Source organism: Cupressus sempervirens, chromosome 1 (assembly GCF_028749045.1).
Source record: "Cupressus sempervirens isolate cs-2001-9-10 chromosome 1, ASM2874904v1, whole genome shotgun sequence".
NCBI lineage: Eukaryota > Viridiplantae > Streptophyta > Pinopsida > Cupressales > Cupressaceae > Cupressus > Cupressus sempervirens.
The window spans coordinates 435660866-435673599 of record NC_143118.1 but is presented as its reverse complement, the minus strand read 5'-3'; the positions used below and the strand labels follow the sequence as shown (position 1 = coordinate 435673599).

The following is a 12734-nucleotide window of genomic DNA, read 5'->3' as shown; positions in this document are numbered from 1 at the left end:
GGTAGAGGGATATATGGTATACTAGAGTATGGTGTATATTACTGAATATCTTCCTAAGTTTATATCAAATATCCATGTAGATCGCATTTAGGATCTCGAGCCTTTTAAAAAATTAGAAGGGGAGTACTTGATGGGGAAAGGTACATTGAGGAAAGTGAGAGGTAATGAATTATAAGATGTTATTGTAATAAATTATTTCTTAATCTTCAAAATAAATTGGTTGTAAGTTGTCTATTTTTTTTTTTGTACAAGTGCTCGAGAGTGGGATGCACTACATTTGTATATTGCAAACAATCTTGATTGGATGATGGTATGGATTGAATGATATCAACATTCTAGTCAGACATTAACATGGGAAGGTGTATCTTCATTGGTTAAAGAAGCTCATCGTAATGGAGATTCCAATGTTACGCAAAGGGAAATAGATTTAGCACGTGGTTTAAGAGATTTCCAGGTATGTAAAAATTCATTAATCACCCGTATGTTTATCAACTCATGATATAATAATTTTGACATGTTTCACATATTATTGCAAGTTAAACACCACAAGGCTATGTTTTGTAATGGTCAAAAATTTCACATCAAAGTGTTGGATGACACGAAAAAAACTTGTGATTCAGGAATAAATGCAATCTTTCAAGTGACTAATATTTCATCTAGAAACATTTCATCTAGAAACAACTTACATCCTCGAGAGTTTGAAAATCGATACTATGGCATTTTGGATGATATACTTGAGTGTGACTTTAGTTCCTTCAAATTAGTACTCTTTGTTGTCAAATGGTATAGGCTACGACTTAATCCAAATGATCTTGATAGAACTATTATTAAAAATGATAATGGATTTACAATGGTTAATACAAGGTCATTTGAGCCAATTGGGGATGAGCCCTTTGTTCTTCCAAGTCAATGTGAGCAGGTATTTTACTCAGAGGTTCCACATAAATTGGGTTGGTTAGTTGTTGTTAGACATGAACCAAGAGGAAGGCCAATAAAGTATAATGCAATGGAAGAAGAAGATACAGAAGAAGTAGAAGATGATGTAGATGCTGCTACTGATGATGATGATGATGACGATGATGACGACGACGATGATGATGGCAAGGATGATGACGATGACGAGGAGGAGGATGATGATGATGAAAATGAGGATGATGATGATGATGAAATTTAGAGGTATGCCATCAATCCTTAATCTATTTAATATTCATTTCTTGATAGAAATATATTTGTCTTATATGGTTACATAGTTTATTCATTATCTATTTAAAAGCTACAAGTTTCAACTAGAAATAGAATACTGCTAATCTAAATTAAATATTAATCTAAATTAATTAAATAGAACTATTTAAAACACATATTGATGCATGAATTTATTGAGCCTTATTTTCTTTTAGGTCAAAAGAATTTGTAAGTTTTTAGTTTAGAAAAGAGAATTCATTAAATATCTATAAAAGGGAGTTGTACCTAGAATAAAATTCATAGGGAAAACATAATATAAGTGCTTAGCCCTTCACTACACCTACTTCCCTAGTAGGCTTATAATTTGAGCCTGATTTAAGTGTTATATTGTGTACCTTTTAATGTTTTAAATTTTTATGTAATGCTTATGATGGATGTGATTATGATTATGATGTGATTATTCTCACAATAATTGAATTACATTTGCAGGAAATTGAACCCCTTTCAAGAGCATCCCGCATAATCTCATGGATCAATAGGTATAAGTCAATACTCCTTATAGACAGTCTATTTAATACACTTATCAATAGTAAGATTGATGTCTTCTAAGATCTCTCCCATTTGCAGGTACCAACGAATAGGTATTTGTTAGAAGTGTCTTCCTCGAGTGAGGGAAATATAGGAATAGAAGAGGAAAGTGAGACGTGCAATTTATCTAGAACAGGGAGATTAACTAGAGGTCAAAGGACTAGAAGGAAATTCAATAAAAAAATAAAAAAATTTCCTTGCTCAAGGGGGGTCATGTTCTTATGATGATGAGATAGAAGGAAACATTGAGGTGCCCTTGAGGTACCAACATCTACAGAAACATTGGGTACCCAAGGAATTTCCTCCAATAAACACTAATTTTTGTGTTAACGAGAGGATATATTGCATGGCACCATCATCATTACATGGTTTGGGCCTATTTTCTATGGATGGCATAAAGATGTCTTACAACAAAGTTTCTAAATTGATGGAGTATGTTGGACCATGTTACGATTACAAAAGTGGATGCATATTGTTCAATAAAAAAAAAGTATGCACAGGTATGCCCTCTTGGAAAATTATATACAATAGTAAGATAATAATCAAATTAAAAGTGTGGCTATATATATTGATGGAAGGCCAAAAGCAACAGGGAATATTGTGGTTTTATAAATAGTACACGACCTGGGTCAACTATAAAGCAACCCAATTGCATATTTGAGGCACAAAAGGAAAATCGTGTATTCATTTGTGCGATAAAATCAATATGTGCAGGGGAAGAGCTTCTTATTGATTAAAATTTGAATTGCATAGATACAAATGAGGCTACTATCATGGGGGTGGTACATACTATTAAACCAACTTCTAATCAATGACTCCAACATACCATTTAGTTAATAAATTTTTGGCTAACATTTTTATACTTGATCTTTGACACAGGGGCACAATATGGAGCAACCACCTGGAGGGGATGCTGGTGATGTTCCTGCCTCATCTACACATGAGAAGTTAAAACTCATTATAATTGTGCAAACTAGATAGAAGCAAAATGTTTTTTTTTTAATGTTGTTTTCTTCATTTTTTTGGAGTAATTTTGATAATACTAATACTATTGTTTTCACAGAGGGCCAGTGGTTGGAGGGAGGGAAAGGAACCTGTAGTCCCTTAGCAGCCCGCCCTTGAGGAGGACCCTTTTTATATGGATTTAGCAAAGATCAATGATCTGATCGGTTCAATTAAAAAGTTGCTAAAGAAAATTGGCAAAGAAATTATATGTTTGGCAACCATTAAGCCTACTACTCAGGAAATAAAAGATAGGGCATCTGAATTGTTTCACACCTCTGAAACCTCAAAAGTAAGTATTAATGAAATTTTTAATTATAACAAGAGTTCAATAATGGTTTTTATGTTATGCTCTCTTATGGCATTAATTAAAATATGGATGCATTCTCTTTACAGAGTTTTTTGCAAGATTTTGAGCCCCATTCCCATGATGAGGGTGCTGCAGGTGGTTCAGGTAGATCACATGTTCCATTCCCCACTTGTGTTTTCCACTGAATATATATAGGAATTATCATAATCATTGACAATACATGCTCAAACAATCCTATTTTTTAATGCTCTAACAATCTTGTCCATGCTAGTCCATGTGTTCTATATTTATGCATGCTCTAACAATTTTATTCTTTAGATTTAGATCCTATGACGACATCGCCTCCATCTAGGACAACCATAAATCTCTTTCTGACTGCTGAGTCGACAACACATAGCTTATAGGCATTGACTGTTGCACCATCTATTGGTACACAAATCCCTCTTTTTCTCTCTCTTTTTATGTGTTTAAGTGTTATGTGTTTATACTTCATGACAAAGACTTATGAAACTTATGAAACTTTTTGCAATAGGAGCTACAACATCATTTCTTGGATGTTCCTATGTTCCTAGTATGGGAATGGTGAAGGATGTCATATTGATCACTAGCAACGATGAAGGCATTCCATTAAAAGTAGCCAAAGTTACAAGTACTTTAAAGTTATTATTCTATAGTGATATAATAGTAATTTAGTTTTTGATCACTCTTCATCGACTAATGATCCCATGATTGTTTTGTAGGGAATGATGTTTTTTGGAAAAAACTTGGTGATGAGTGTTTGTGAATATTTGGGCCCACCGTGCATACCTGGTGGAACATCATATCCTAACTAAAACCTCAAACCACTATTTTGATTTCATATCATTGCTAGAATAGTTTTCCTTTTCATCCATTTCTTGAACTATATTAAAGGTAGCTTCACTTCATTTACGAGTCTAACATGTTTTTTTTACTTAAAAGGTGGAATAACCAAGACAAAAAGTTGAAGGATGATCTTACAGAGAGCGTCACCCAACTCTTTGGACCTCATGCATTCAAGAGAAACAAGCTCCTTGAAAAAGCTGGTTTATGTTTGAAGTATATTAGGGACCAGTACAAAAAAAATTTACGGGATAACCCTAGGTACGAGCATCTGCCCTATGTTCCTGGGGCTGAATGGTAGGCTCTGATTTTGGATGGAAAGTATAAAGCTGACAAGAAAAATGCAATTACACCAATAGAGAGTACACCAAGGTATGTGATACTATCGAGAATGTAATTATGTACTAATTAACCTCTATATTTATACTATCTAACATATGTCAAACTTTTCATAGATTGCCTGACACATCAAAGGCAAAAAAGGCAAGACTAGAAAAGCACGGGACACACAAGCTTGGCTCTGGTGGTTTTTGGAAACTTCAAGCACAAGTTTTAAGTATTAGTAAATGAAAAATTATATCAAATTTTTTATATATTGTGATGGGAAATTCTAGGATAGACTAGCTTCTCTATGCTCCTGATCCTCAACTTTTGCAACTTTTGTATTTCATTTTGATATTTTAACTACCCTCCATTGGTTGATGAAACAATGCAAGTAAAATTCACCATACCACACAAAAATGTAGGGCTCAGAGTTCAAGAGATGCCTCATAGAACAAGATATGAGAATTGGCTTCCAACAAGGCTATAGAGTCATGGCTGAATGGCTACGAGCTGGAATCAATGTGGAAGGTTCTAATAACGATGCATTTGAGCCATAGGTAAATAAGCTAAATGAAATTTATTTCAAATTGAATACTTTACCAATTAGTCTATTTGATGTTAAGTTCCAATATAAAGTGAGTATATATTTTTTAAGCAAGCAATGATAACAATGCGTAGGATGTTGGAATGCAGCCTAACAATCCTTCTACACTAGCTGTGAATGCTGAAGGTTCACATGATGTGCATCCCAGTGGTGGAGGTATACATTTACTATTAAAATTTTAATATGTAATTGCAATTGGTGTTTGGATTAACGTAACATTTTGTATAGCAGTTGTAGAGGATTGAGGGGTCGATGTTCATGAGCATGTTGATGTTGAGTCTAGACATAATTATGTGGTTAGATCAAGTAAAGAGTGCCACATTTAAGTTATTTAAAATAATTAAATACTTGTAACAATTATAATAAATTATTTTTAATTTAACTCTTTTATTTGTTATTGCAGAGGACCCCCCTTTGCAACAGCATAGGAATTTGAGATCATCAAGAATAGAGAAAAGAACAACTAATGAGGGGGAAATTGATGATGACACTAATGCTCCTCTTAGAGCTTACATAGAAAAAAGAAATAGAAAGAAAAAAAAGAAATGATTTTCATCTACATACCTTAATTGATAATGACTGAATTTTATGTCTCAGTGAATTTAATTATGTGCTAATGAATGTTCATGAATTATGTGTTAATGCAAAATATTGATGAATGTTGCATGTTTATGAATCTAATGTGTTAATGAATGTTATCATGTGATATTGATTGAATGTTACATTTTATTAATGGTTGAAAGAATGAATGAATGTTAGATGTTAACGAGGAATGTAGAGTGATATTAGGGGGAGGCGAATGGGGCCAAATGAGCTTCCACCTTCACATGGTTGGCCCTGTTTAGTAGAGAATATTAAACTATTCTTGAAACAAAGTGAATCTCAATAAGATACTAAATATTTCTCTATTTTGTCCTATGTCTAGACTATTGTCCTATGCATCTAAGGCTTCATGCTTTGAACTGTCATGAAGTTCTAAACTTGTAGCTTTTTTATTGCATCCTTGGATCTCAGCACTATCTTGGGACTGTGTTATCACCAATGATACAATTATCATAATTAATTAGGGAAACCTTTGATCAGCACAGTCCTGGGACTATGTTATCTAAATATGTCGCTACTTGGAAGAGGTTATTTTAAGCAAAGGGAATTAGGATTTGATCATATTAGTGATGCTAACACAACACAACACACACTCCGGCCCCAAGAAAAATGCTTTTGACCTAGAGCTATGGATTGGTGAGGCCACAAATGGGGGACCTCCTCCACAATTAACAAAGTTAAGGCTCAACCCTGAGAGCAAATTGGCACAAGCCTACAATGACGATGGCCTAGTGGCTGTTTGAACCTTGTTGGACCCTACACCATCACCACCACCACTTAATCGACATACTTAGTGGTGAAACTCACTTTTGATATTACTAAGTAGTAAAGGAGGTATCACTGTTAATACTTATCAATTTCCTATCCATATTTTATCGATCCTTCATTTGAATCCATGTATGGTGCAGGGGCACCCAAGAAAAAATGAACCTACAGGGTACACCAGAGCTATGTAGGAGATAATTAAGGTACAAGGGAAATCAATGCCTAGTGGAGACCTATTGAGTTATTTGATGATGAATCATGGCTATTAAAGCCATTAAATGTAATAAATTTCACAAAGTTGACAAAATGTAAGGTATTGCCAAGAATAGGCAAATTAGCACAAATAGGGAGTCAATATGATGTAAGGGGTCATTTGAAGTCCTCGGGTGTCCTAGGAAGAGTTATGGGTGGATGGTAGTGTTTACATGATGTAATAGGCTATTAAAGCCCCTAAATGATGTAAAATGCACTCAAAGTGCAAGATCTTGTAAAATTGCCAACATTGGCAACATAAGCCAACTTAGGCTTGAATGGGGTTAGTTAAGGTTATAGTTGTGTGAAGAGTGTTTTAAAAGGTCTTTTAGAGTCATTTAGGAATGACATTATAGTTGTCATAAGTCTTTAGCCAAGAAAAGGTCACAAAAGATAATCAAAGGTAATGATGTTTAAAAAGTTATAAAACCTGTCTATTTGATGTCATAAGACAGTTAGAAGAGCAGTTGGCTTCCAATGGGGATTTAGTTTAGTTTTATGAGTTAGTTAGATGGGGAAACATTTAGAAAAGAAATGTCTTTATAATACACAAGGGTAGAAGTTGAAGAGAGGTGTATGTAACAAGAAAATAAATAAATCAAAGAAATCTGTTATTCACTGTCACAGTGACAGTTTCCTAATTGCAAGATTCGACTTGGTAATCCAATAAAGTTCTTTATATTCAAGATTTATTTTTGTTTCTCCTTGAAAATATTTTCATGATTTGTTAACACTTGGCAAGGACTTTGTAAGTTATTTAAAAAAAAAAAAACTATCTTTGAAATCTTTGCTATCACAGGGAACGTGACTGATTGTCATAGTTTTGTAGTCATTAATGGAGACAAGCCTCTCCCACTTTCTATGAATGGAATATAACTTGTGGGAGAGGCACTTAAGTGTATGAATATGTTTTTTTTATGATTTTAATGTAGGAGGATGTGGGTGACAATGAACAAAGAAAAGAACAACAGGGTGACTATTGTACCAAACAATGAAGGTGCATTTGCAAGTTACCACATGGTGAATATGAGAAAATGGAGGTTGGAATGGATAAATTTGTATTGAAAAAATTTTAGGGAGTATTCTTAAAGGTGTTTGAGCTAATAGAAAGGTTTTATGAGTTGATTTAGGGTTTTTTCTAGGAAGCCCTAGGCTAGAAACCCTTAAAGCGAGGGTTTGATGAAAAGGTGTCTAGAAATGCATGGAGGGTCAAGAAAATTGTGGAATCCTATCATTTATTAGATTCCTTAAGACTATTTCAAGGTTTGGAGAGTTGGGTGTGTGTGCAAAGCATAGTTTCTTTGTTAGGCAAGGGCTAATTAGGCCTAATTGTTGTAGTGATAGCCATAGAAAGGTGCAATAGTCATAGGTTGAGAAATTGATATTTGCAAGGTTTGAAGAAAACCATAAAGGGTATTTGAAAAGGTGACTAAGTCACTAGGTTTTTTGGGGAGTTAGAGAGAAAAGTGCAATTTGATGTAAGACAGGGCTACTAGATAGGCCTAGAAGGTCTAAGGTAGGAAATGGTGAAAGATGGGTTGTTGGAAACTGGTGAAGAGTTCAAGCATGGTAGATAGGCCATGATAAGATGGTCTAAGGTGTTAGGGTTAGTGAGAGATGCCAGAGTTGGATTTTGGTATGATGGAGGTGCTAGGTACACTAGGTGACCTTGAAGGAAATTGATACAATAAGAGATTGTGGTAACGAGGTAGGAAGCAAATTCATGGGTATGGTGTGTGGAAGAGATCTACTAAGTTAGGAACCTCTTATTGATCCTTGAGTTGAACTCTAGTTCCTTGAGTGGATACCAAGATGATGTTGAATCCTCGAGTTGAATAGGGTTCCTTAAGGGGATATTAGAAGGCTCTACATCAATGTAACTTCCAGTCCTTGATTTGAAGATTATTTAGTTAGTTTGTGTCCACTTTCTTTAAAACTGGTAATAAAACCATTTTTAGAGGAATAAAATTCTTACATGGATCTATCAATAAGAACTCTTTTTAAAATGTGGAAAGAACACAAGAAACTATAGTTTCTATTGACTCATTTGTGCTATGTGCATCATGAAGTTAAAAATTGCAATGTTGTACAAAGAAGCTTCTCAGATATGGAATATTTACATAGAAGTATGCAAATTTCTTAAAAGTTAAAGACGTTTCAGTGGCCAATGTCACATAAATTTCATTGTCTCGTATGAATAAATTCATTAAAATGTACCACCCTCTCTTATATCTTGTCTCTTATAAGGCTGAATTGGCCATGTGTGAGGATGGTTTCAACATATGTGTTTTGACAAGTTTTTTGATGGAATTACATGGACAGGGTGATCCCACATTACAAAATCTAGTACTCTATGACAATGGGGTGACTTACATGTTCATTCAGCATAACAATATCTACCTTATGGTAGCATCAAGACAAAACTCTAATGCAGCTAGCTTACTATTATTTTTACATCGAGTTGTGGATGTAAGTTCAACAATCTACACTTCTCATTCACAATTTATTTCTTGTCTAAGGCTCTATTTTCAATTATTAAATGGAACACTGCATCTAGGGAACTTACTGAACTTGTAGAGCCAGGGATTCTAGTGTATGCATATAATTCTTTTATTTGTAGCTATTGCATGCATATTTAGGTGTAATTACAGTAATCAAGAGTTGTTAATTTTCCTCTTTGTTTTCTGCTATGATTAGTGTGTTGTAATAACTGATTCACATGTCAACTTTATGTTCAGTTTTGGATTGTCATGTGTGTTATTTCTGCAGGTATTCAAGCACTATTTTGAAGAGCTAGAAGAAGAGTCTTTGAGAGACAATTTTCTCGTTGTTGTGAGTGTACACATCTATTTTTAATCTAAGCCACAGAGGGTCGAGGGTTCAAAATTCCTTGTAATGAATGATTTGAGAATATTTTATCATGAACTTAAAATTTAAAATATGTGTATATCATTTCACCACTTTTATTTCCCATTGTGCAGTATGAACTACTAGATGAAATAATGGATTTCGGGTACCCTCAATATATAGAGGCAAAGATTCTTAGTGAATTCATCAAAATGGATGATTACAAGATGGAAGTCACTCAACGACCTCTAATGGCTGTTACAAGTGCAGTTTCCTGGCGAAGTGAAGGAATACAATACAAAAAAAATGAGGTTGAAGGCTAATCCAGATTTAACTTTGTGCTTTGCTTGAATATGGCAATTGATATTTAACTAATTTTGTGCTTTTAATTTGTTATTAAAGGTCTTTTTGGATTTAGTAGAAAGTGTAAATATTCTTGTGAGTAGCAATGGGAAAATAGTGTGATCTAATGTGGTTGGAGTGCTAAAGATGAGAGTGTACTTGAGGTAGGTTTTTCCTACCCCATGCATAATCTTATTATTGAGTTCTTTTAGAAATAAAACTAATAGACTATAGAGAGGAAACATGGAATTGTTTCCCATAATCTCTGTTAAGTTGAAACACTGTAAACTCCAGCTAGGTTCATGGAGAACATTATAATGTTACTGCACACCTATTCTCTTAAATATGTACCCTACCTGTGGAATGCCTTGAAATAGGAAAAACCCCATTTTCTAAGCTGAAAGGCCCATGTATGCTTATACACAGTTAAACGAATAGACATATATTATGAGAACAAGATTAGCACATGAGAGTTCAGATAATAAACATCTTGTGTTTATTTTTACGTGGTAGAATTATGAATTACCATCAGACAAAGAATCTACAAATTGTCCAACTTTTATAAGTACAAATATTATGTTCATATTCATTGTTAAGTTTTAATAAATAACAATTTTTTGGTCACGAGACAACCAACTTTTTTGTTGGATACTTTCATTTCAATAGATTACATGCTTCAGCAAGAATAAAACAAATATAGAAGAATAATGAACTATGGTGGATGATTGAACAAAGTCCAATTTCTTGGAGAGTTTAGAGTGACAGATTAAAAGTCAAATTATAATGACCAAATGTTGAAGTTTAGATTATGCTGCATTGGGTCCCATACCCAGACCAAGTCCAATTCATATAGTTTGTAGGCCTTCCCTAGGTCTATAATAGATGTATCTATAATAATTTGTTCAGGACACCCATGCCCTTGCCATATCAAGGCTAAAGTTGGATCCCCACAGCCGATCTTGGAAATAAAACAATATGAAAAATTACAAAAAAAGAATAAAATACTGATATGTATATATCTTTAGACGTTTTATATAATTATTGAGTGTTGGAAGTAGTTTGACCACTAATGATTTCTTTGTTTTATACATATGCCATAAGTATTAAACCTTTATAACTTTTGATTTAATATTTGACATTGAATTATTGATTGTGTTTCATGGTTAATTTAGCTTGTTTTGTGCTAAATGTGGTTGTTTCCAATTTTTATTTATTTATAATGTACTTTTAGCATGACTGCTGAAATGTTACATAGCTAGCTGTTAATGACAAGTGTATTTTGATTCACTTTATTTCAGCGGAATGCCAGAATGCAAACTTAGACTCAATGATAGGGTGCTACTAGAAGCTCAAGGCAAAACGTCAAAGGATAAAGTAATTGATTCGGATGACATCAAGTTTCAATTGTATGCAATCAAGCTCATTTTCTTATTCAATTCCCTAAACTATCAATTTTATCTTATATTAAAGTGCTTGCAAATTCCTTTGATGTTGTACTTGGTCTTTTTTTCTCTTGAAAAGGCATATGTTAATTTCTATTTCTTCTATTAGGTGTGTTCATCTTGCTCATTTTGAAAATGATACAACTATATCCTTCATACCTCATGATGGGACTTTTGATCTTATGAACTATAGACTTAGCACACAGGTTTGTTCATATATTCAAGAGAATGCAGTTGTTTTCAAACCTTTGAAGTTCTATTATGAAGGATATCCTTCTAAAGTAGGTTTCATATCATATGTTTTTATTACTTTGTAGGTAAAGTCATTGATATGGGTTGAAGCTCAAGTAGAAAAGCATTCAAGAAGCTGGGTAGAATATTTGGTGAGAGCACATAGCCAATAAAAAGATCGTGGGTTTCAAATTATCTCTCTGGCTTATGTATGCCTATTTTAGATTTTATTTATCTACTATTTAGATAGATCTTTCTAACATGTTAGCTTTAGTGAATGGTTTAAGTATGACTAATATTTCTGTGTATTTGCAAATTTGTCTCATGGTTTTCTTTAACTTTACAGTACAACAACAAATGTTGAAATTGAATTGCCAGTACCAGCTGATGCATCTACACCTCATGTACGCACATTAATGGGTACTTCTGCATACTCCCTAGAGAGGGATGCTTTGCTTTGGAAAATAAAATCATTTCTTGGTGGAAAGGTATCTTGCAGCTTTCATTGGTTTTCTTGTTCAAAGATGGTTAATAGTACCATGGTTTTGGACCCCGATGTTTCAGTTTCTTGATTGACTTATTATGTGGGTTTTGATTCATGAATACATATTGAGGGCTGAATTTAGCGTTTCTAGGATAACTTCTGAAGAAGCAACCCCAGAAAAGTGGGTGCCTATTTGTGTCAAATTTGAGATACCATATTTACTGTATCAGGAATTCAGGCCATTTCTTAACTTTAGTTTACAAATGTAGATTATTTCTTTTGCAAGTATCATTAGCTCATTACCATGATTTATAACTTATTTGAAATTTGAGTCATTTTAGGTCATTTTGGACTGACTGCATAAAATTCATCACAGTGTTGGACCCTTTTGTGTGTTCACTTCTATATTTCTGATGAGAACAAGCTCATTGCTTATATTTATATTGGCCTCAATGAAAATCATTATGCTTTTTAAATATTTAGCTCCACAAGTAAATCGATGCATTGAATAAATGGTTGAGAATTTACATTTTGTTCATTTAGATTTAGGCTACTATGTTATAACAACTTTCTTTTGTTGCAATTCTTTACTACAGGTCAGGTGTCTGAAAATCATTGAAAAGAGTGGATATCAAGCATTGCCATGGGTGAGGTACATTACAACGGCAGGTGAATATGAACTAAGAATGATATAGACTAGTGATAACTGAGAAATTTTGTAAACAAGAGAGAATGTGGTATTTGATCATTCTGGTGGCTTATTAAGTTGTTTTCAGTTTCTAAATGAAGGATCAAGCAGAAGGATGTTACTTGACTATCCGCCTAATAGTTATGTCTTGTTAAAAACCATCACAAATTTGGTTTTTTTGTGTTCATCATTCTTTCTTTTATATATTT

General features: G+C 33.6%; 1 pseudogene; it reads left to right on the top strand.

Moving 5' to 3' along the window:
- Window positions 1-2658: 2658 nt before the first annotated feature.
- LOC149578152 (AP-1 complex subunit mu-2-like) lies at window positions 2659-12532 on the top strand (annotated as a pseudogene).
- The last annotated feature ends 202 nt before the right edge of the window (window positions 12533-12734 follow it).